Raw genomic sequence first — 21205 nt, 5'->3', positions numbered from 1 at the left:
TATTTGTACCTTTTCTTGGCAAAGAATGCTCAGGTCTTTTTTCTCTTTTGTTTCACATGTTTATGTGAATGCAGTACTCAAAAATAATGACAGCTGACAATTTAAGAGACCACACTATCCTATTCTCCAGACAAGATATTATCTGAACAGTGGTATATAGTTTTCCTCAAATGGTCTTGCTTCCCCTGATCCAGAGGGAGCACTTGTATGCTCAACAGGATAATTCAGTCGCCGTTCCTTTGGCTTGTTATCTGATGTTTCCAAGAAGGGATCTAATCAAGAAGGATTGTGTTTTGGATATTTGTATACTGGAAAATGGACCAAAACAAGCAAAACCAAAACCAAACAGTCTACCAGAACCCCTTGCCAGAAGATGAGACATGCAGAGTTTATGTACTCTGGGGAATTTGTACTTGAGAATCTATATTTGATCTGAAACATTTATATATAGAGATATTAAAAACTCTAGAAATCAGAGAGATGGACCTAAGCCACAACATTTTTATCTTGGTTCAGGTTTCCAAGTTAGAAAGACTTTGGAATTGGGGTTCCAGTCTGGACTTTTTTCTACAAAAAGGGGATCTGATATGTACTGGCCAAATAAACACACTGTAGGCAATGCAGATCCTTACTTCCACTGAAAGTTTGAGATGCCTCTTAGATCAGGAAAAAAAAATAGGTGGGTGAGGCATCTAATTTGTCAGCTTCTTAAAAGCAAGTCTCTAACTCAAGAGGCAGAGCAGCCCCAGTCTCACCAATATTTAGGTTGGTTTTCATCAAGTAGTTGGTAACTTTTAGGTTGTTATAGAAACAGTAGGCTGTAACAGTGATAATTCTGATATGGTCTATTTAGATATTTTCCTCCAGAGCTGGAATATTTATCCTTTGGTGATACCATCCAGGGTTTTATTCTTTCTTACATCACTTACAACCATGAGAGAGGCTATGTAAAAATATATAAGAAAAAAAGGAAAACGTGAGAAAGAAAACCATGACCAAAAACAAAAAACCCCCAAAAAACAAAAAAAACAGAGTCCAACCCCCAAAACAAAAGTTGCTGCCCGCATTACAATTTAACTGACTGGCTACACTTAAAACTTTTAGATCACTGCACATTAATGGTACTTGGACTCCACTGCTCTCAAATCACAACTCATAGGTGATGTGCAGGGGGCGCATGTGCCCCCCCCCCCCCCCCGAGATTGGCCACCACCGGCTTCTGCGAGCAGTCACCACTCATCACCTGCCCCCCCTCACCGCCAATGCGGCTGGTGGAGCCTATGACTGGTCCCCGCTTGCCACTTGCCCTCCCCCCTGCCACTGACACTGCCACCACTGGCTGCAGGTAGTCCCCACTCACCGCTCATTTTTGTGGTGTCCCCCCCCCCCCCCCCCAGTCTCAGGAGGCACCAGTTGTTCATGCCACAACTTCTAGCTGTCATTCAAAATCAAGCCCATTCCTGTAATTTTAGATCAAGGCCTAATTTTAGGCCAATGTGTAGGCCTAACGCACAAGATGAAGAAAAAGAGGTACTGATTGATCCCTGGGCTAGTTGTTGGGCCATATGCTGTTTCAACTGCACACACTTACTATCCCTTTACGAGTTGGAAACTTTCTGGGATGCTATGTTCTAAAAGCTTGTTAGCCAGAAAAAGTTGCAGCACAACTTGTTTAGAGACTGAAGGAAGAGGGCTACATTATAATGTGTACCCAAGGAATGCTCCACTGTGTTCATTTGACTTCTTTTGGTGTTAATTTATTTTTCTTGCTATTTTTCTGATTAACTTAGAGCCATTTTCATTAAATGTGTAGTCAGTTTTGGCTGATTGAATTTTGGAGACATCACAGGGCACTAGATGGACAGTCAGAAAATTTAATTTCTGTTGCCTGCTCTACCACTGATTTGTAATGTGAACCTGAGCAAGGTTTTTGCTCCTGTCTTTTCCATCCTCTACTGGTCTTATCTCTTTAGATTGTATAGTCCTAGCCTCTTACTGAATGCTGGTCCAGTTAAAATAAAACTACAGAGATCAACTACAGAGACTACAGTAGGCTCTAAGCTGTTTATTGGCAACATGGCATAGTATTTGCTTGCATTCACTTGACCTAAGTTTGGGTAAGAGCAAGAGCAGCAAAGGAAATGAGTGGGTAAAAGCAGAAGGGGTAAAGGAAATGAGTAGGTAAGAAATGTCACAGGTAAGGACAGTTTTATAATGTTTAAGAGGTCAAAAGCAGTATGATAAAGGTCACTGACAGTGCATTTTGGGTTTTATGCCAGTTAGATCCAATTAAGGACATGCTATAAATTAAAATAGAATCTGTTAAGAATATATATATATATATATAGATATATTAGCCTTATTTAGTAAGCTTCTAAAATTGGCCCAGGTAACAGACAATAAAAATCTGGGTTCACCTCAAAATCCTTGCTCTTCAGCCTTGAAATATTGTTCTTGCTGAACAGCCCAGCTGTAGATGAACCAAGAACTGTACTCTTTTAAAACTTAATTTTCCCTAACGGGCTGCCTGCATACAAGAGGCTTTTTTTAAGACATTAGGATTTAGCGAAGTTAAGATTAGTTTCTTTCAAATATTAATAACAATTTTATTTCTTTAGATTAATGCACATTTTACACATTTAATCATTTTTATACATGTATATCCTTGATATGCTTTACCTGAACTGATTGTTCATTTACATCTTATCTGTATTTTATTATTAAATTTACTATTAAAACGTATCTACATTTATACTTCCGAGTATTTAATTTTGGTTGGACTGTTCCTTTGAACCTTTCTTGGTTCCCTAAAACCTTTCTTGGGGTCAACTCCATTTCATCACTAATCAATTTAGTTTCTTGAAGATTAGGGTGGGGAGAAACCACACCATTTTACAAATCTACTGGAAGCATATTTTTAACTAACGGTCATATTCATGGACTTGTAGCAATTCAACACTACCAGACATACCTTGTAGAGGCAGTTGTTCTAAACCATGTTATTTCCTCACTTATTTTAACACCATTTGATCTGGCCCACATAGTTGGCACCAGATCAGTCTTTAAGGATTTTGCTAGATTTTGCCAAAATCCCTAACTTTACAGGGCTACTGAAGTATTTAGTCATACATTTTAATTCCAATTACATGGCTTAGGACAGAGTTGTCCAACTGGGAGCCAGTGTGCCACAAGTGCCCTACATGGGGTTAAAGTCATGGCCCCTGAGCTCCTGCTCCCTGCACCGCTCTAACTACAACAGCCACCAGAGTCTCCAGGCTCTCCCTCCTGTTCTGTTTTCTGCTTCCTGCATCCCTCCAAAGGCTGATGCATGGGATGAGAAGCTGAGGGTGAACTCAGGATCCTGTGGCCATGTGGTGCAGCAGAGAGGGAGGTAGGTGGAATGGGTGCCTGCATCTTTGTTTTCTTACATACCACATTTACTTGAATACAAAATGAGGTTTTTTCCTCCAATTCTCAGGGGGGAGGGGAACCCCCCCTCCCCCCCACATCTTATAATTGTCTAAAGGGAAATCTCACTAAATACATTGTCTGTTTTGCTCATGTTTGAGATAGTTTTGCTAGTTTGCACAGAACCAGTGAAAGCAGGGTATAAGACACCTCTGCATTAGACACGTCTGGGTCTATATTAGAAATAAGCTACTAACTAACAAACAGATAGGGAATCATTCAAAAATCAGGTAATCTATCATGAGAGGGATCACAACTGATTAGCAGAACTCATGTTGACATAATGCCAACATTTGACCTTAATGTTTCAGTTAAGCAGGTGGTGTGATTGATCTAAGTACATCCTTCTTTGATAAGACTCACTGTGTCAATTATTTTTTCTTAATGCCATAACATTAGCAGAAACAAAGGAAAGAAGAAAAATAGCATAATAACTGTATTTGACATCAGGACTGTTATTATAATTAACAGTTAATATGCACATATATAAATAATGAGCTTTTCCCATGTTTATAGCAGCACAGCATAACCAGGGAAGTATCTGCTTAGGAATTCAAGACCCACTTCCTCCAGCTTTCCATGGTTTATAACTTTTCTGTTAAAATTATGTTGCATTAAGTTCTTCCCTGAAATATCGTATTTACTTAAATACAAGATGAGGGGTTTTTCCCTAAATTGGTGTAGGGACAAAAGCCTCTTCTGTTATAATTGTGTACAAGGAAAGCTCATTAAATACATTGTCTATCATTAAACTGCTGCCAAAAGCAGCACATGCTCAGTAATGGAAACAAACTATGCAGTTGTTTAAATGCAGACAACACTGAGCATGACTATAAAATACTTGGCCAACATAGGTTCCTATCAGCATATTTACCGAATCACAAGAATAGGTTAGTGCAACCCATCTCAATAAAATATACGGTAACACTCAAAGTGAATATCCCATGATTGGCTGCTGTCAGACATGGAAACAAACAAACAAACAAACTGTGCTTTAAACTCGGCATGCTCCCACACTAAGCCCAGTGCATACCCAGAAGAGGCATCACGTTATTTGGACCCAGCTCACCCAATGTCTTTATAGATTGGGCACTTTAGTGGGCCTTTTTGGCACTTCTATCTAATAGATGGCTTAATCAGCTTTAAATTAAAGCGCCAAAAAGCCCTGCTGAATTGCCTGACCTATACAGACAGTGCAAAGCTGTATCGAACTAAAGCACTGCTTCTTATGGTAAAGTGCTTTTTTTTTTCACGTCTGTCAGCAGACATGATTAAAATTACACTGTGAAATCTTTGCAGGATGCAGGTCTTAAGAAGATTTTCTCTTAAGAATTTCAGGTAGTGTGCATTAACACAAAAAATGTAGGCGCATGTGTGGACATTTTAATTAAAAACTGAAATTCAAACATTCTTCCACCAATTTTCTTTAATCCTAGTTAATCCTGTGCCTGAATATCTCTAAGTGCCTCAAATTTGAAAGCTTCTCTGATACAAAACCTGTGACCTGTGTAGTCTATAAGAACAGTTCTCAGACAATGTACCTGGATTACTAGTGGGCTGTAGAGATCCTGCCATGGGATGAAATGCTTTGAGTTGTAAAAGGAAATTCCTGATGCTAAACCTAGTGAAGACAAGGAATCATTCCACTTAAGAGTTTTGGATCAGATTAGGAAGATGAGGTGCTGGAAAGAGAAGATGAATCTAACAGGATCACTTGTCTAGTAATGGCTGTATGAAAAGAAAAAGTCCATAGCCATGTCCAGGCAGATAAAAATGGGATTGGTTTCTATAAAAAGGGGAGCTAGTTTGTTATACTCCTCATGTTATCCAACTGCACACTTTTACGTTTTAACTTTTCATAGCATCCAGGATCTACAATACAGATACATATTTTTATTATTACCATTTTTTTAAATCAGAGTGTGTCAGTTTTAAAAAACCCAAACCACCAACTGGATTTGGATGAATTTTCCCTTGACTAATATTGCTGCAGAATGCAGTCAAGGACATACACACCATTTGGATACTTATGACATTTCTCATTTTTGCTTACAAAACATGAATACAAAAAAAATATCAAAGTGCCAGGACAGCAGTCTCCACTCACAAGTCTATCCCACAGGCTCAGGATGTGAATCAGGTATACTGTGCATGAAATACAAGGTAATAACTACCACTTGAGATTAACAGTACAGAATCAGGTCAACATTACTTTGGAGGGGGGGAGAAATGCTTATAGTGCAGAGCAGCAAGTACCATGATGACCTGCCAGATGTGATCTCGCTCACTGCAACACATTCCCCAAATCAGCACTTGTTATTAATCAAATGTTATAACAAGCTGCCTGCAACAGCACTCTGCAACCATGATTAATTAGTCAGTGGGCTCTAACGGGAACAAAGTCACTTATTCACAGACTGAAGTCTCTGGGCTAGAAAATTACAGATACAAATGTAGCACTGCAATGTGTCTGTCACTCAGCTGATTGCATCTATTCTGCATGACGTAGATGTGTCAAGCAAATTAATTCTCCTTCTACTACACATCTAAAAATAGTGTAGGGAAACACCATAGTACTGGATAGCCAATGAGTCATTATATCACTTAATTTCTTTGGTCTCTTCATGATGGCTCTGGATAAAAATATAACTTAATATTTAGGGTCAAATATATGTATATTAGCAACTTAATCTAAAAATTTGGCCTAAATCAAGGAACTCTTACTGAAGTTGATGGGAATTTTGCTCAAAGAAAAAGCATAAATAAAAACATTAGTAAGGATTTTAGGCTATTTAAAGACCACACAATACAGAAAAGAGAACAACTTTATAATTCAGAAGAAGGTGTCTCATTTGTTTAACATGTAGCTTTTATCAAGTAACACAAAGTCTCTGGTGTGTCCAGCTAGCAATGGGCCAAAATTATTTAACAAATTTTTTTTTAAGTTATCCATCTGCCTAACAAAGGCATACACATAATTTTGCACTTCCATAAAGAGACATTTGCCATAATTATACATGACCCTTGGCAAAAACATGGGGATTTTGTAAAATATAAATCTTAAAAAAAAAAAAAAAAACCCCAAAAAACCAAAAACTTTCCCAGAGTTTATTAATTTAATTTCTTGTCCTACATTTTACACAAGGAAATACATTCTCAGGTTTCAAAGGTTGCAAACATCCAATAAGGGAGAAGGTAACATGTAATTTGATGTACACTATCAGACACATACTAAGATGAGTCAGAGAAGCCAGGAAGAGTGACAAAGGTAGAAGAATGGACTGGAGTGATGAGGAAGCAGAGGACATGCAAAAAAATGTAAGAAGAGAGAAATGTATAGAAGATGGAAAAAAGAAAGGAGATACAGAAAAGAAATGGGAATGTGAAAGGAAAGGCAAACAATTTTTGCCACAAAATCTTTTAGTTCTGGAACTGTTATAGAGTGAGCTCTCATCATTTCAGCCAAGAAAGCACTGGGGTTGGCCAGGGCCCCATGATGATTAGCTATATTAATATAAATAAATGAGGATTGTAGGGTTAAGGCTGTGGACTGGGATTTATGCAATTTAGGGTTAATTCTTCCCATTGCCACAGAATTTCCATTTCAGTTTGGGCATTTGGTCTCTCTAGGTTTCAGTTACCTACCTGTAAGTAGGAAGTAATACTTCCTTCATCCACCCTTTGTCTATCTTGCCCGTTTAGATTCTAAGCTATTTGGGGCAAAGACTTTTTACTCTTTTACTTTGCATGCCTACAGCACCTGGCAAAAACAAGGCCTTGATCTTGGTGAGGGCTTCCAGGTAGTGTTGTAATATAAATTAATTTCACTAGAGTGATCTAAATTAAGGGACCAGAGCTCCATTGTGCTAGGCACTGTACAGCATGCTGTATAGAAACACTCACCCAAATAGCTTACCTTTAGATCAGTAAGATGACGTGCCAAGGGGATAAGAGAAACCAGCAAACAAAGGTTATGGAAAGGGAGAATGGAGTAATAGTAATACAGGCACAAAACACACCTAAATTTCTTCACTACCAACTGGACACTGGAAAAAGAAAGCAGAGTTCAGTGACACATATAGTATGTGAAGTCCTTGCATTCATGTTAACAGAAGCTACATAACAACATAGTCCTGACAGAAGGGCAGGCAGGAAGCTTAACAGGTTCAATTATATTTAGAGAAATACGTAACTGATTAGAATTTCTTTTGTTGCAAGCATGCATGCCAAGAGCTTTTCAAGACAGACATCTAGGAGGGAACACAGAGCAATTTAAGTAAGCATTGTTTAAACTGCCATTGATCATGTTGTAATCTCTGTAACTTCTTGATAAAAGCCGCTTGGAAACAGCCTGCCATCAATTATGGCTTACATCAATGTAATACACTCACTATCACTGATAATAGCAACTTTCAAAAACCCATCAACAAGTACAGATCAAACGATGTAAAATGGTTTCATAATGCAGGTCTCCTATTCACAAATATAGGAATAACCAACCAGCATCCAGAACAATAAAAGTACTCCAAATGATCCATTGAAAAACATTTTTAAATGCAAAAATCACAAAAGCCTATTATTGCTAAAGCATGGCTACACATTGACGTTATACATAGTGAGTCCATCTACACAAGACGCTAACTGTGCAGTAACCTAAAAACTCTGAGCAGTAGCGTGCCGGGCAAAACTCATGTTAATAGACTACTGTGCAGTAGTATTAGGCTACTGCACAGTTAACATCCAAAAAAATCCATGTGCTGGTGCTACTGCACAATAGCACAAGTTACTGTGCACTGATTTAGTACTTGGCTACCCAAGTACTAAACTTAATGCACAGTAACTATAATGCATTAATGAATGTGTAGACACACACAATGTCAATAAACAGGTTGAAAAGATCTAGGATATTCTTCAAATACACATTACCTTATTTCAAAAGCCATGACAGACCTTGTGTTAATGTTACAGAACCATCAAGGCCAGAGGGTCTTGGACACTATATCACTATAGAAGTCACATAAAGGAAACGGGGGAAAAAAAAGAACATGATTATTTCAATAGATATTCTGTTGCTATTCTCTAAGAGCTTCTTTGTTTCTGCATCCCTCTTGGGTCATCTGTTTGTTAAAGCTGGATTTCCCCATATGTAAATGATAACGTTTTTTTCTGCACTCGTTTTTTCTTACAGTCCAAAAGGAAATGTGCTTCTATCAATCATCAATGGTTTAGAAGATTTTCAGAGAGATGGGGAATTGTGGACTGGGATATGTTAGACTTTCACTTCAGGAGGCCTGCACCCAAATATTGGCTTAGGTCTCAAGAGGCAAGAAAAACTGTTCATTTCAACTTAATACCCAATTGAATACCTCACAAAATCACTCTTTGTTATCACAGAGTGTTTCTGCTAAAGGGCTGTAACAACAACCAATATTTATTCATCAAGGGAGAAAGATGGGAAAGTTAATTGAGTACTTGCAACTAGATAAAAGCCATGAAGGGCTGATCAAATTGAAGTCCATTGACCACACGGAATCATAGGTATTTAGGACTCCATAGTAAGTGTTCAACTCTTTATTAAATTAAAGTTATTATGCTATCCATTTTAGAACAAGCCAAAATTTCCATTTCTTGGAAATGTTGACATCCAAAAATTTGTATTTGGTTCAAAACAAAATTTTCAATGAGGCAACCATTCCTTAAACATTCCGTTGAAGAAAATTATGTTTAAAAATTAATTTCAGTATTTCACTTTGATATTATTTGTATTACTTTTGTATTATTTTGTGACCTAACCATTAAAACAGTGCATAATATTACATCATCATATGACAAAAAAGGACTTACAGTTGAAAAATTCAATTATTTTATGCTTTTAAAACACATTAAAGTCACTGTAACTCTTTGAAGCTCAGATAAAAACATTATTTTTTGCTCTTTAGAATCAATATGCCTTTGTTTGTATTGAAACAGTTTTGACACTTTGATGCTGAAAAATGGATAGTAAAACTATTCTGACCCCTCTTGTCAAGATAAAAGCTGATGCTGTTAACATCTGCTGCCACTTTCACAGGCAGAAATCACCCACAAAACAAAACTATAGCTTATAGGGATTTCTTTTTGCATTTGTTTTCAACAACCTTGGTGTTTTCATTCTAGCTTCAAGCTCATGACAGAACATGGGTTGTTAGCCGTGTCAGCTGAGGAAGGTTTCAGTAGCAGAACAGCAGGGGTGCTGAAAATCAGGACAGACAAGTGCAGGCAGAGCAGTTTGTGTGGGCAGGTCTCTCTGAGATGCCTGCCTTCACTATGCCTGGCTCTGGCAAGTGTGTCTCTTGATCACATGAATGACCACAACAGATAAGATCTTCTCCATATTAACAAGGGTAACACAGTAAGAATAAATATAACATTTAATACAAATTCATTTGAATTCAGTACCCAGTATTTCGCTGCCCACCTGAAAAGGAAACCAAAGCTTTATTGCACATTTGAGTTTCCATTGCATATGCCTCTGGTTAGTTGCCAGGCAACCAAAAAAGCATTACTGTGCATATGAATTAGGAATGTACTAAGTCTTACAAAAAAAAAAAAAAAAGGTAATTGTTTGCAAATGGTGAAAATGGCCATCTTCCAAATGAGTGCATCCCACGCTTTCCACATGGTTCCTGGGTCTGAAGGCTGCATGTAAGCCTGTTGCTAGGTGAGTCATTGCAAGGGGTGGCAAGCACAAATACCTTCAATGAGGAACAGTAAAACCCATAGAAGTTAGTTTCAGCTAAGCTGGCTTCCTGGTGCCTCAACACTACCTGATTAAAAAACCATGTGGACAGAAGCAGCTGGAGCAAGTATAAACTGAGGGAATTATCAAAGACTATTATCAGGATGCAGCTGCATTTTCTACAGAGCCTAAGCAAGTACACAGGCTAAGTACAGATGTTCAAAAAGCCCAAAGCAGAATCGATCAAATCTAAGTGGGTTCTATAAGGGGTGTAGGTTAGTCTGGGAGTGAACAGAAAACACATTTGCCCTTTGGTTGGAGGAGGGGAGGACACAGAGGCTGCCTGCACTGGCTGAGGCCAGCAGGTTGGGGGTGCTCCTGCACACCTTCCAGCAGGTTCCCCAGGTTGCCAGAGACTGCCGAGTGCAGCCAAGCAGACAGACCACCCCTAACTGGCTGGGGGGCACAGCCAAGCATCTGCCCCCCACATCAGCCACAGGCATCTGCTAACTTCAGGCAAGCAGTTGAGGCAACCATGCTTGCCTCAGCCTGGTTGTGCTCCTTGAGGCTGTGGCTGTTCACAGGAGCATGACAGTCCCTGGGTGGGCTCCTGCACACCCACCCAGGGATCCCCATAACCCCCCCAAAAGTAGGTGTAGCCCCAGGGAGCACAGCTGGGCTGTAGGGGCACAGCCGAAAGCCACTCCTCCCTTCCCCATCATCATCAGCCATAGGCATCTCACTCTGTGAGAACCCAGGGGCAACGCTGGCTGAGTGTTTGGCTGGAGCAGCCAAATGCAGGGCGAGTGCCCTTTGGGTATCTGAATACCACTTCGGTCTTCTTCTCTAGACTAAATATTCCTAGTTTCCTGTTAGTCTCCACAGTGTCATTCCCCCTCCCTGCTATACAGGGATTCTCCTCATGGAATAATCTTGCCTGGCCAGCTCCATTAAGCAGCAAGCACCTGTAAACAGAATGTGAAGCAGCTGAAGGTTATCCCTATTTAGCAGCTGCACAAGACAACAGTCCCTAGGAAATACTGCTACTGCAAGGGAACAAATTATCTTCACTTAGCCTCCACCCACATCCCTTAGTGCATGGGTAAACTTGCTATTCATGGGGGTGCAAGCCTTGTTCCTTAAGGAACAAGTTGAAGTATGCTCTGCTGCATTACTTTAGCAGACATTCCACTGAAATTTTTCTGTTGCTGTAGCCTTCTCAATTCAAAGGTCATAATGAATCCTAGACCAGATTGGAACCAGATATTGACAGATCCCAATCTGAGATGTTTATTGCCCACATCTAATCATTGTCTTTAAAAAATTAACTATAGTGGATTAACTGAAAAAGGCTGGTTGAAAAATCTTTCCTTAACTTTAGCTCTTCAGGTGTACCTTTTGCAGGCGTGACTTTTCCTGGGGTTGGTGCTGTTCATAAAAAAAATATTATTACTGATGCTGGCTTAGTTTAATTTGAGCTGATACAATTCAATCAACTTTGACCTGTTCATTACTCATCACATTACAAACTTGAAGATGAATTCTTACGGTATGTTCCTTGAATGTGCATCTTAGTAAGCAAAAGTATTTTCATCTTGCATCTTGAAATAGGCCAAGAAAAATCAATTCTTCATAGGTGATGTTTATTAGACACAGGGAAGCTAACAGCCTGTGGGTTTAATCTGTGAAATTATGCACGCTTGAACATGTACCTCAGCGAAAATAACTGGCAAGTAGGACACATCGGTGGTGATTTGCAAACTTTCCTATATTTATCTTAATTCTTCTTCCTATTAGTGATAGTCCTATATTCATCACTCTGCTTCAGGTGCAGAATCTTTCATTTTTATGCTTTAAAACTAGCACTTAATTTTCAATGAAGAATGAATCAAAATAATATCTGTTTGGGAGATTGGGTCACTTATCCCAGGTTACAAAGAGTCTTAGACAGGGCAGATCATTGAACCTTGACTTCTCAAGTGCCAAGATAGTGCCCATAACCAGTTATGTACCCTTCGCCAACAGATGTCACAAATATTCAGATCTGACTAGCAATCGGGATTAAGTGGCTTTCCAATCATTCAATCCAAGAGTTTTTAACCCTGGGAAATTATGTTTTTAATGTCTTCTGCACAAGAGAATGGAGAGCAGTACTTAATGCTATTGTTCTAGATGTGTTTGTTCAAGCCCCACTCTAGTATCATGCAAAAAGCCACTCTGAATTGACTCAGCTATAAATTCGTATGTGATCATTTGGACTGGGAGATCAAATGTGGCCAGACACAGCCATATCACAACCTTGTGTATTGACAGCTATAGACACTAGGCCTTTAGGATGTTTAGACCTTTTATTTGACTACATGCAAGAAACCGACATGACTCTCTCAGTCCTCATTCTCATTTCAAACAGAAATATAACAAAACAGATAGCAGGGTAATCAGGCAACTACTCTATGTTTTAGGTGACTGAATATACCTGAGGTGTCTACACTGTGTCTCCAGCACTTCCAGGGAGGGATGTGGCCAAGCATGCCTGCCCACCTGCCAGCCCACCCATTCTTGCTCACATTTGCTAAACAAAATGAAGTAATAAATCTATCCTAGGGATATCCCCAGCAGCCACTCTCAAGACACCCATCTCCAGTATACTTGCAAGCAACCAAATTTCCAGGTTTGGCATGAATGAGTGGCAGCAGGTGGGTGGAACATGCTCAAGAGCAGAAGCCCCTAGTAGCATCACCAAGGAAGCATAGACTTACCCTTCAGCTAGGGACAGAAATTACACATAAACTGGTATAAGTGATCAGAAACCAGTTCAAATCTGCAACCCAACAGAATTTCAGTGCACATAAACCACTTTCAAAGTGGCTAAAACCATTTTAAAATAAACCTGGGTTGATATAGTATCAGGCATAACTGATTTAGGTTAAATCAGTTTATTGAACTTCTGTCCCAGATCCCCTCCAGATTCAAGTTAACTCACAGTCCCTCAGCATCCCTGAATGGTTTCTACCACCCACCACCTCTTCCCAGGGTGGGTGGTCTAGCCTTGGCCCAAGCTGTCTGCTCCAGCCAAGCAGGGAGGTCTCCTGGCTTCTGGCCTGGGGCACTGCAGACATGTGACTGCATTTCTGGAATCAGAAGTGAATGTCTGTTCACTTGCTTATTGGTTCAATCTACACAGTTTAGACTAACCTGCAAAAACTGAATTGATTCAGCCTTGGCCTTTTTGACTGTCTGTACTTAGCCTTAGTGATTTAGGGCCATATTTCAATGGTGTTTAGGTGATTAGCACCTACTAGATAATTTATCAGTATCTACGTGAGTCAGGTATTTTAACTCCCATTTATATCCGATTTATTCTGTCCAAAAACAATTCAACGTACAATGTGTGATAATTTGGGTCCTGGAGATGCATTTGTTTAGCTGCCATATCATTATCCTGCCAGAGGATTTAGTATTGCTAAACAGGCTCATTATTGCATAGTTTTCATAGACATTAGAACTGGGAGGGACCTAGTAAGATCATTAGATCCAGCCCCTTGGCCAAGAGGCAGGAATTTAGCTAGTGTCAAAGAATCCCAGCAAGATAGGCGTCCAAATGTTTCTTGAAAGTATCCAGAGTAGGTACTTGCACCACCTCTGCGGGATAGTCTGTTCCAGGCCTTGGGGGCTCAGACAGTAAAGAAGTTTTTCCTTATGTCCAGCCTAAAACAGTCTTGCAGAAGGTTGTGACCACTGGAACTTGTCATCCTTTGGGGTGCTCTGGTGAACAGGTGCTCCCCCAGATTGATGCACACCCCTTATGTACTTATAGGCTGCCACCAAGTCACCCCTGAGCCTTCACTTCTCCAGGCTGAAGAGTCCCATAGCTTGCAGCCTCTCTTCATAAGGCCTGTTCTCTTGCCCTCTGATCACGCGCATGACTCTGCCCTGGACTCTTTCAAGCTTCTCCACATCCTTCCTAAATTGTGGAGCCCAGAATTGGTTGCAGTACTCCAGCTGCAGCCTCACCAAGGACAAGTACAGTGGGAGGATGGCATCCTGCATCTTGTTTGAGATGCATCAGTAGATGCAAGCCAGAGTTTTGTTCACATTGCCCGCTGCAGTATCGCATTGGTGGCTCATATTCATCTTGTTGTCAATCATGACCCCCAAGTCTCTTTCAGTCATGGTGCTAGTGAGTGTAGCATTGCCAAACCTATAAGTGTGATGCAGGTTTTTATTCCCGAGGTGGAGCACCTTGCATTTCTCTGTATTGAATGCCATCAGGTTTCACCCACCCTCCTTGCAAGACTATCGAGGTCAGCCTGGATCACCAGCCTATCCTCAAGTGTGGACACTCTTCCCCAAAGTTTGGTGTCATCAGCTAACTTGGCCAGTCCACTTTTGAGCCAAGTGTCCAGACCATTTATGAAGACATTAAAAGAGTACAGGTCTGATAATGGAGCCTTGGTTGACACCATTAGTCACCAAGTGCCATGTTGATTCAGTTCTGTCAACTACCACTCTCTGGGTGCGACCTCGGAGCCAGTTCCCCAGCCATTGGACTGTGGAGTAGTTGAGGCCACAGTTGCCCAATTTTTTCATAAGGACATCATGGGACATCAGGTCAAAGGCTTTTTAAAGTCCAAATGTATGACATCTTCCCTTTTGTCCATGTGATACATCACCTGGTCATAAGAAGGAAATGAGATTGATCAAACAAGACCTACCCACAACAAACGTGTGCTGACTATCCTTCTGTTGCCTTCTGTTAGCCTGTCGAGAATTTTTTTTTTTTCCCCAAAATCTTCCCAGGGATGGAGGTCAAATTGATTGGCCTGTAGTTTCCCAGGTCTTCTTTCCTCCCTTTCTTCAAGAAGTGCACCACATTGGCCCTCTTTCAATCTTTAGGTACTTCATCTAAGCGCCACAAGTGCTTGAATATCTTCACCAGTGGCTGTATAATAATGTCTGCCAGTTCCTTTAGCATTCGTGGGTGCAACCTGTCTGGACCAGCTGATTTATGGGGGTCCAGCTTCTTAAGATGCTCCCTCACAAGATCCACATCAATGACAGGCTATTGATATTCATCATAATATTCATAATGATATTCATCCTCACCCTGGTCATCTGACATCATATTCAGCAGGGTGGTCCCTTTGGGCTGGTGAAAAAACAATGCAAAGTAATCATTAAGCAGATTGGCTTTTTCCTGAGTGTTTGTAGTCAGCTGCCCCAGCTGGTTCAGCAGGGGTCCAATGTTGCCCTTGTTTTTCTTTCAATTCCCCACATATCTGAAGAAGGACTTTATTGTCCTTGATTCGTGTAGCAAGATGGAGTTCCGTTGCAGCCTTGGCTTTTCTAGTTCACTCCCTGCAGGTGCGAACCAGTACAGTATACTCCTCCTTAGTAGTGTTTCCCATCTTCCATCCTTTATATGCCTCTCTTTTTATATGTAGGAGATCCACCTCTCTTTCTACCACCTTTCCTATGGGTTGGGATGGACTCCTCTTGTGCTTCTAGGATCGCTTCCTTAAGGAGCAGCCACTCATCCTGAACTCTCCTCCCTGTGAAATCATGGCCTCTGAGGGCCTCTAGAACAAGCCTCCTGAGCTTATGGAAGTCAGCTTTCCTAAAGTCAAGGACTACTGCATTGCTGGCCAACTTGCCAGCTTTGCGATGGATGGTGAAAGTGATCAATTCGTGTCACCATCACCCAGCTTCCCTTTGATTCTTAGGTCACTGATTAGATCATCCCCTTTGGCCAGTTCCAGGTCCAGCAGCACCTTGCCTCTTGGGAACAAACTCTTTCCCTTGCCTGAGGGTGTCAATCACACTGTTGTACCTGGAAATCATCTGCATCCATGGCTCAGGCATTCTCTCCTAGGTCTCCTCTTCCACATAAATCTGAGGCAGGTCTGTATCCAGTTACCATCACCTCCATTCAAGAACTCCTAGACCTTCAAAATAATTGAAGAAGGAATAAAATTCTCTGTCCTGAACACTGACTGATTCATAACCCTTCCCTGGTATCGTCCTAAAGGGAAAGTCAATTGACCCAGTAAGCAGAGAAACAGGAAAGTAAAGACAGAATAAAACAAACAATATTCTTGGATAAGCAGAAAAGGCCATTTTTAAAAATGAAGGTAAAGTTGTCTGCATTCATGAAATGGGTCACCCTGAACTCAATGGAGCAGAATGATCTTAAAAGCCCATAATGCCTACAAACAGCTACTCAGCTATAACATTTTAAACTCTACTAATCTGGCATTTATACTGCAGACATTTTTGTATGGTTACTGTGTCACTGTTCATGCACCAGCATGATGGATTTTATCAGTATTTTCCCCTATCCACATCATTTTTCAATATTACTATAAAGGGAAAAGAAATCCACGAAAATTCAGCAGCTAAGAATTGTTTGTGCAACACAAAAGGTCTGATTTATACCAACAAAAATAAGGAAATTCCCAGGGTAAGAATAAGCATATAGGCTGGTGCTTAGGTTATAATTCACTCTTCAATACCTAAGCACCGCATTGTGTGAAACCTGTGGAACTACAGCACTTGCACAGTAAACATTTGTAAAAGCATTATATAGGTATAGGTTTTTCACATTGTATTCCAACCCAAGGTTTCACATTAGCAAAGTACATAAGTACATGAGTCAAACTGACTTCACAAAGGGATTTAACCACATGCTTAAGTGCTTAGCAGAAATGGAGGCTTAAGGGTCAGATCAGTAGCTGGACTAAATCAACTAACTGTGGATTACCCATACCCATTTACAAAGTGAAGGACCTGGCTCTAAATCTTCAGTTTGGATCCATTACAACAAGGGAAGTTCATAATCAATCGTTTCTGTGCACTGTTGATTAATATGCTGAAGCAGTCCATGCCAGAAAAAGTGCCTCATAGATAATGCAACTGTCAGCTAAATTGCACACACTGAAGCTTGGAAATAGATTTTGAGGTAATTTGGGGAGGGGAGGCGGGATTTGGGAGGGGTTCCTACTCTTTGAGATTCGTAGTAATTATATCTTCTCTACAGACTTACAGAAGCTGTTATATACTTAAGGCATATCTATATAACAGTACACTTGAACCATGGCCACTAAGGCTTCATGTCCCAAGGCGCAAATTAACAGCTTTTCCTTTCTACAGTCAAAGTCCTGTAAGTAGTTTGTCTGCCTCAGAAAAGTCTTCTAAGAGTATCCTTGATGAGAAGTCTCATGTCTCCTACAACTCAGAATACAGCAAGCTCCCCAACCTCTACTCTTATTTTTCTTCTGCCACAACAGGGTGTACATTTATACTTACGTTCTGTACAATATAAAAGCTGTGAATCAAGTGATTACAAAGTGGCTTTCTCAATAGAGTGAATGAAGTAAATAATGACACAAAGGAATTATTTAGGATAATCCTTTTGAATGAAAGCTGCACATAACACTTTTTACATGCATAGCCTTTGGACCAAAGAAGAGTATGAATTTAACCAGAATATGCAACTTCCTTGAGTACAGTGTAAACAATGTTCACTAAATATGGAATAATCTGTATCACTGACTGCAGGTGCTGTGGTATCAGCAGCCTCACAACTGACTGGCTTCCAACATTTTCAAGGCTTCTAATAACAACCCTGAAACTTGACTATGAGAAGCCTTGAAAATGTCCATAGCTCAGTTTCAGGGCTGCTTTCTTCCCCTATTTTCAAGGATTCTAATGGAGCCCTGAAACTGAGCAGTGCCCCTAAATTTTAAGGCTTCTCATAGCAGGTTTCTGACAGCTGCTTTCCCTTCACTTCTTGTGGAACCAATTTGTATGAAGTTAAATGGCATTACAATCATGATGCAAAATCAAATGTGGGGCCAAAAGATGACATTCACTTATATAGTGTATGTATTTCATTAATATGCAGATAAACAATGTTTAATAATGTAAGCAACAGGAAAAAACTGGAACTGGATTCATATTATTCATTTAAGCAAATGATGTGCTTCCCTGATATGCAAAGTGTATATTACTGCAGCATCATGGAAGGTCTTTTATGAAAGATTGAAAAGACCTGTTCAGTTCAGCTGTCTGGTTAATACAGGAAGTAGTTATTGGTGGACTGGCAAAGTTTGGAAGATCCTGTTGGATTCGGAGGCCTACCCAAAAATCTCTCGAGTCTGAGTAGCTCACTGAAATGGATTCCCTGGACCTGCAATACATAACCATTACACAGGTCTGAAACCTGTGAAACTATAGCACTCACACAATATATAATTGTAAAAGCATTATATGTATATAGGTTCATAACATTATATTATAACCTTTACTTATAATAATAAAACTTGAGTCAGACCACATACAACATAAACAACAACTCTTGTTGGTGTGGACTGTTATAGGCAAGACATGTGGGATGTAACAGTGCAGGAAATCCATTTCAGTGAGAGAGCCAGATTGCAGATCAGTTTTGTTTGTTTGGTTTGGTTTTAGGTTCATTTGATACCACTAATTATTTCTAAATTCCAAGTTGCTTTAGGTTCAATGCTGAGACTGACAGTAGGTTTGGGGATTTTTTGTTTGTTTTTTTAAAGAAAAAAAAAGCAGCAAACAAACCAAAAAAAACAGTCTTACTTCTGTTACTAAGACCCCTGTCTATCAGCATTGTCACAAACTTGGAACTTTGATGTTTTTTCTGTTTGAATTAGTATCTATTTTTGCAAATTTATTTTTAAGGCCTCAGCAATACCTCATTGTTAAGGCTGTTTTCTATAAGTCTTGAAATACATTTTTGCAAGCGAGTATTTGGTCTCCTGCGTTTCTATTTCATCCCTTGATTGTGTATGTAATGCAAAATACACATTCAAGCATAACCAAGGTTTGACAAACTGATTAAAATGAAGCAAATAATGAAAAACTTTGTTTTTCCAGAATGAACCAAATCATGCCCAACCCTATCCTAAGGTTCAATAATCATGGCTAAATTTGGCAATCATTTCTAAAAATATTTGGGCACTCTTCACTCCTTTTTATTAGAAAACATTATTAGATATTTAGTGCTAACAGTAATGCTGTTAGCACTAAATGGTAACAGTGTAATGCTGTTCAACAGATTTAAATAAAGGCAGCCTGTGCTGCTTGAAGTCTAAGGATGGAAATTTTGACTGGAATAAAATAACTTGCTATGTATTGTGGTGAAGTGGGTCTCCCTGCCTAGCCACAGCGCTAGGTTCCCCACTTGCCTTTGGGCACGCCTCCCACCTGACTTTCCTGCCATGCCTTGTTCTTATTAATTAGGATGTGAATTAAGCAAAACGCTGCCCATTCTTGCCCCAATGCCAGGGGGTGCTATCTGTGGCTCCATACCTTCCCTATACCGCAGCCCATGCCTCGCAGATGGCATCCAGCTGTCACACCAGCCCCACACTGGGCTCCAGAATCCTCCTATCAGGACCCCCCTTTTGATCCCTCTGCTCAGGCGGCCTACTCCACCATCATTTGGGCTGCTGAGCTCCCTGTAGCCATCTCCCCTCTCGGGCCTTGTCCCCTGAGAACTTCGGCCACACAGGCCTTGACCTCACCTCCAAGGCCACGCAGGACCCCAGGCCCTCTGCTCTGGGAGTCCCTTGCAATGGGCCCCAGGCCCTTTTGACCTTCCTAGTCCTGGGCCCAGCATTGACCAGTTGAGGGGGTATTCCACCTCCGGCCTCTTTCACTCACCCTACTGTCTCTCTTGGGTCCACCTTCCTGAATATGGGAGCTGGGGTACCTCACACCATGACTGGTGCTCCTTGGTCTCACAGGGGACTCTCACTCTCCCCCGGAGCAGCAGGTCGTGGTGCTGCTTAAGTTCTTACTTTTGACCCACACTCGGCCTCCCAGAAGTAGAGGACTTACTGGGGCTGGGACTCACCCCTCTCTCTCTTGGGTTGAGCCCCCTTTACTCGGCCTCTGGCCCAAACTTCAGCTCAGGCATCTGAAGACCTACCTGGGCCTACTCCCCTCACTCAGGGCTCCACACTGCCCCCTCATGTGGGGCTACTCATCTCTGCCCCCTTCACTTGGGGCTCCACACCACCCCCTTTACACAGGGTCACAGGGCTTCCCTCCCCAGTGGGCTCAGGTGGCCGTAGCCATGCCTGGCCCCCACTCTCCCTCCTCAGGGTCTTCCTTGGGGTCTTTCATCCTGCAGGGCTCAGGGGGCTGCAGCTGTGCCTGGCCCCCAACTCCTTGGGGTCTCTCAGGGTCTTGCATCCAACAGGGCTCAGGTGGTGGCAGCCGTGCCTGGCCCCCACTCTCCTTCCTCAGAGTCTTGCACCCCATAGGGCTCAGGTGGACACAGCCATGCCTGGCCCCCACTCTTCTCCTCAGGGCTTGCACCCTGACAGGGCTCAAGTGGCCACATTCATGCCTGGTCCCAACAGCCTCCAGTGTTAGGCAAACCCACCCGAAGGTGAGGGCTAGGGTTAAGGCACCCCTACCCGTCTTTCACCGAGGTGATAACTGGCCTGGCATTTCCTGGGGGCTCCCACACCACTGAGAGCTCCACCAGGCCTCCCACTCCTGGCAGGGTACAGTTTTAGCTCATGCCCAGGACCAGGAGCCTCCTAACCATTCCCTACAGCTCCTCCCTTACCTCCAAGATGTTCCACGAAGCTTCACAGCCAGGCAATGTTATTGCCTTTCTCCCACCAGCAGGGAACTGAGCTCTTTATATGGGCAGCCAGAGATCTAAAATGGCTGCCTTAATCAAGCACCTGCTGGCTGCTTAGCTTTGGTCTTAAAGTGGCAGGCACCAACAATGCCCTGCCACACGGTTATGTATTTTGGATCCATGTACTTCCTAACAGCTTTCATGGTAAAAGTAAGTTTATACAAGGGATTTGAGTGAAGAACCATTAATAGCTTTGCAAACAGTTAGGGCAGGTCATTCTACACACAAGTTGCAGACAAGGAAAGGATTTTTTTTTAAAATCACCAAAGGAAATTGAGCATTCTTTAGGTCTTTAATACTCAGGCAAATAAACCTCCGAAGCTTGTCAG

At 41.3% G+C, this 21205-nt stretch overlaps 1 long non-coding RNA gene across 1 annotated transcript in view; it reads right to left on the bottom strand.

Moving 5' to 3' along the window:
• LOC106739373 (uncharacterized) overlaps positions 1-20957 on the bottom strand; it is a 121686-nt gene extending 100729 nt beyond the window's left edge. The window contains exon 1 of the long non-coding RNA XR_009463009.1: positions 20799-20957. This is a non-coding gene — a long non-coding RNA (uncharacterized LOC106739373). The remainder of the gene's footprint in view (positions 1-20798) is intronic.
• Between the last annotated feature and the right edge of the window lie 248 nt (positions 20958-21205).

This window comes from Alligator mississippiensis, chromosome 6, assembly GCF_030867095.1.
Source record: "Alligator mississippiensis isolate rAllMis1 chromosome 6, rAllMis1, whole genome shotgun sequence".
NCBI lineage: Eukaryota > Metazoa > Chordata > Crocodylia > Alligatoridae > Alligator > Alligator mississippiensis.
Note: the sequence above shows the minus strand (reverse complement) of the source record. Positions and strands in the feature narration are given on the sequence as shown.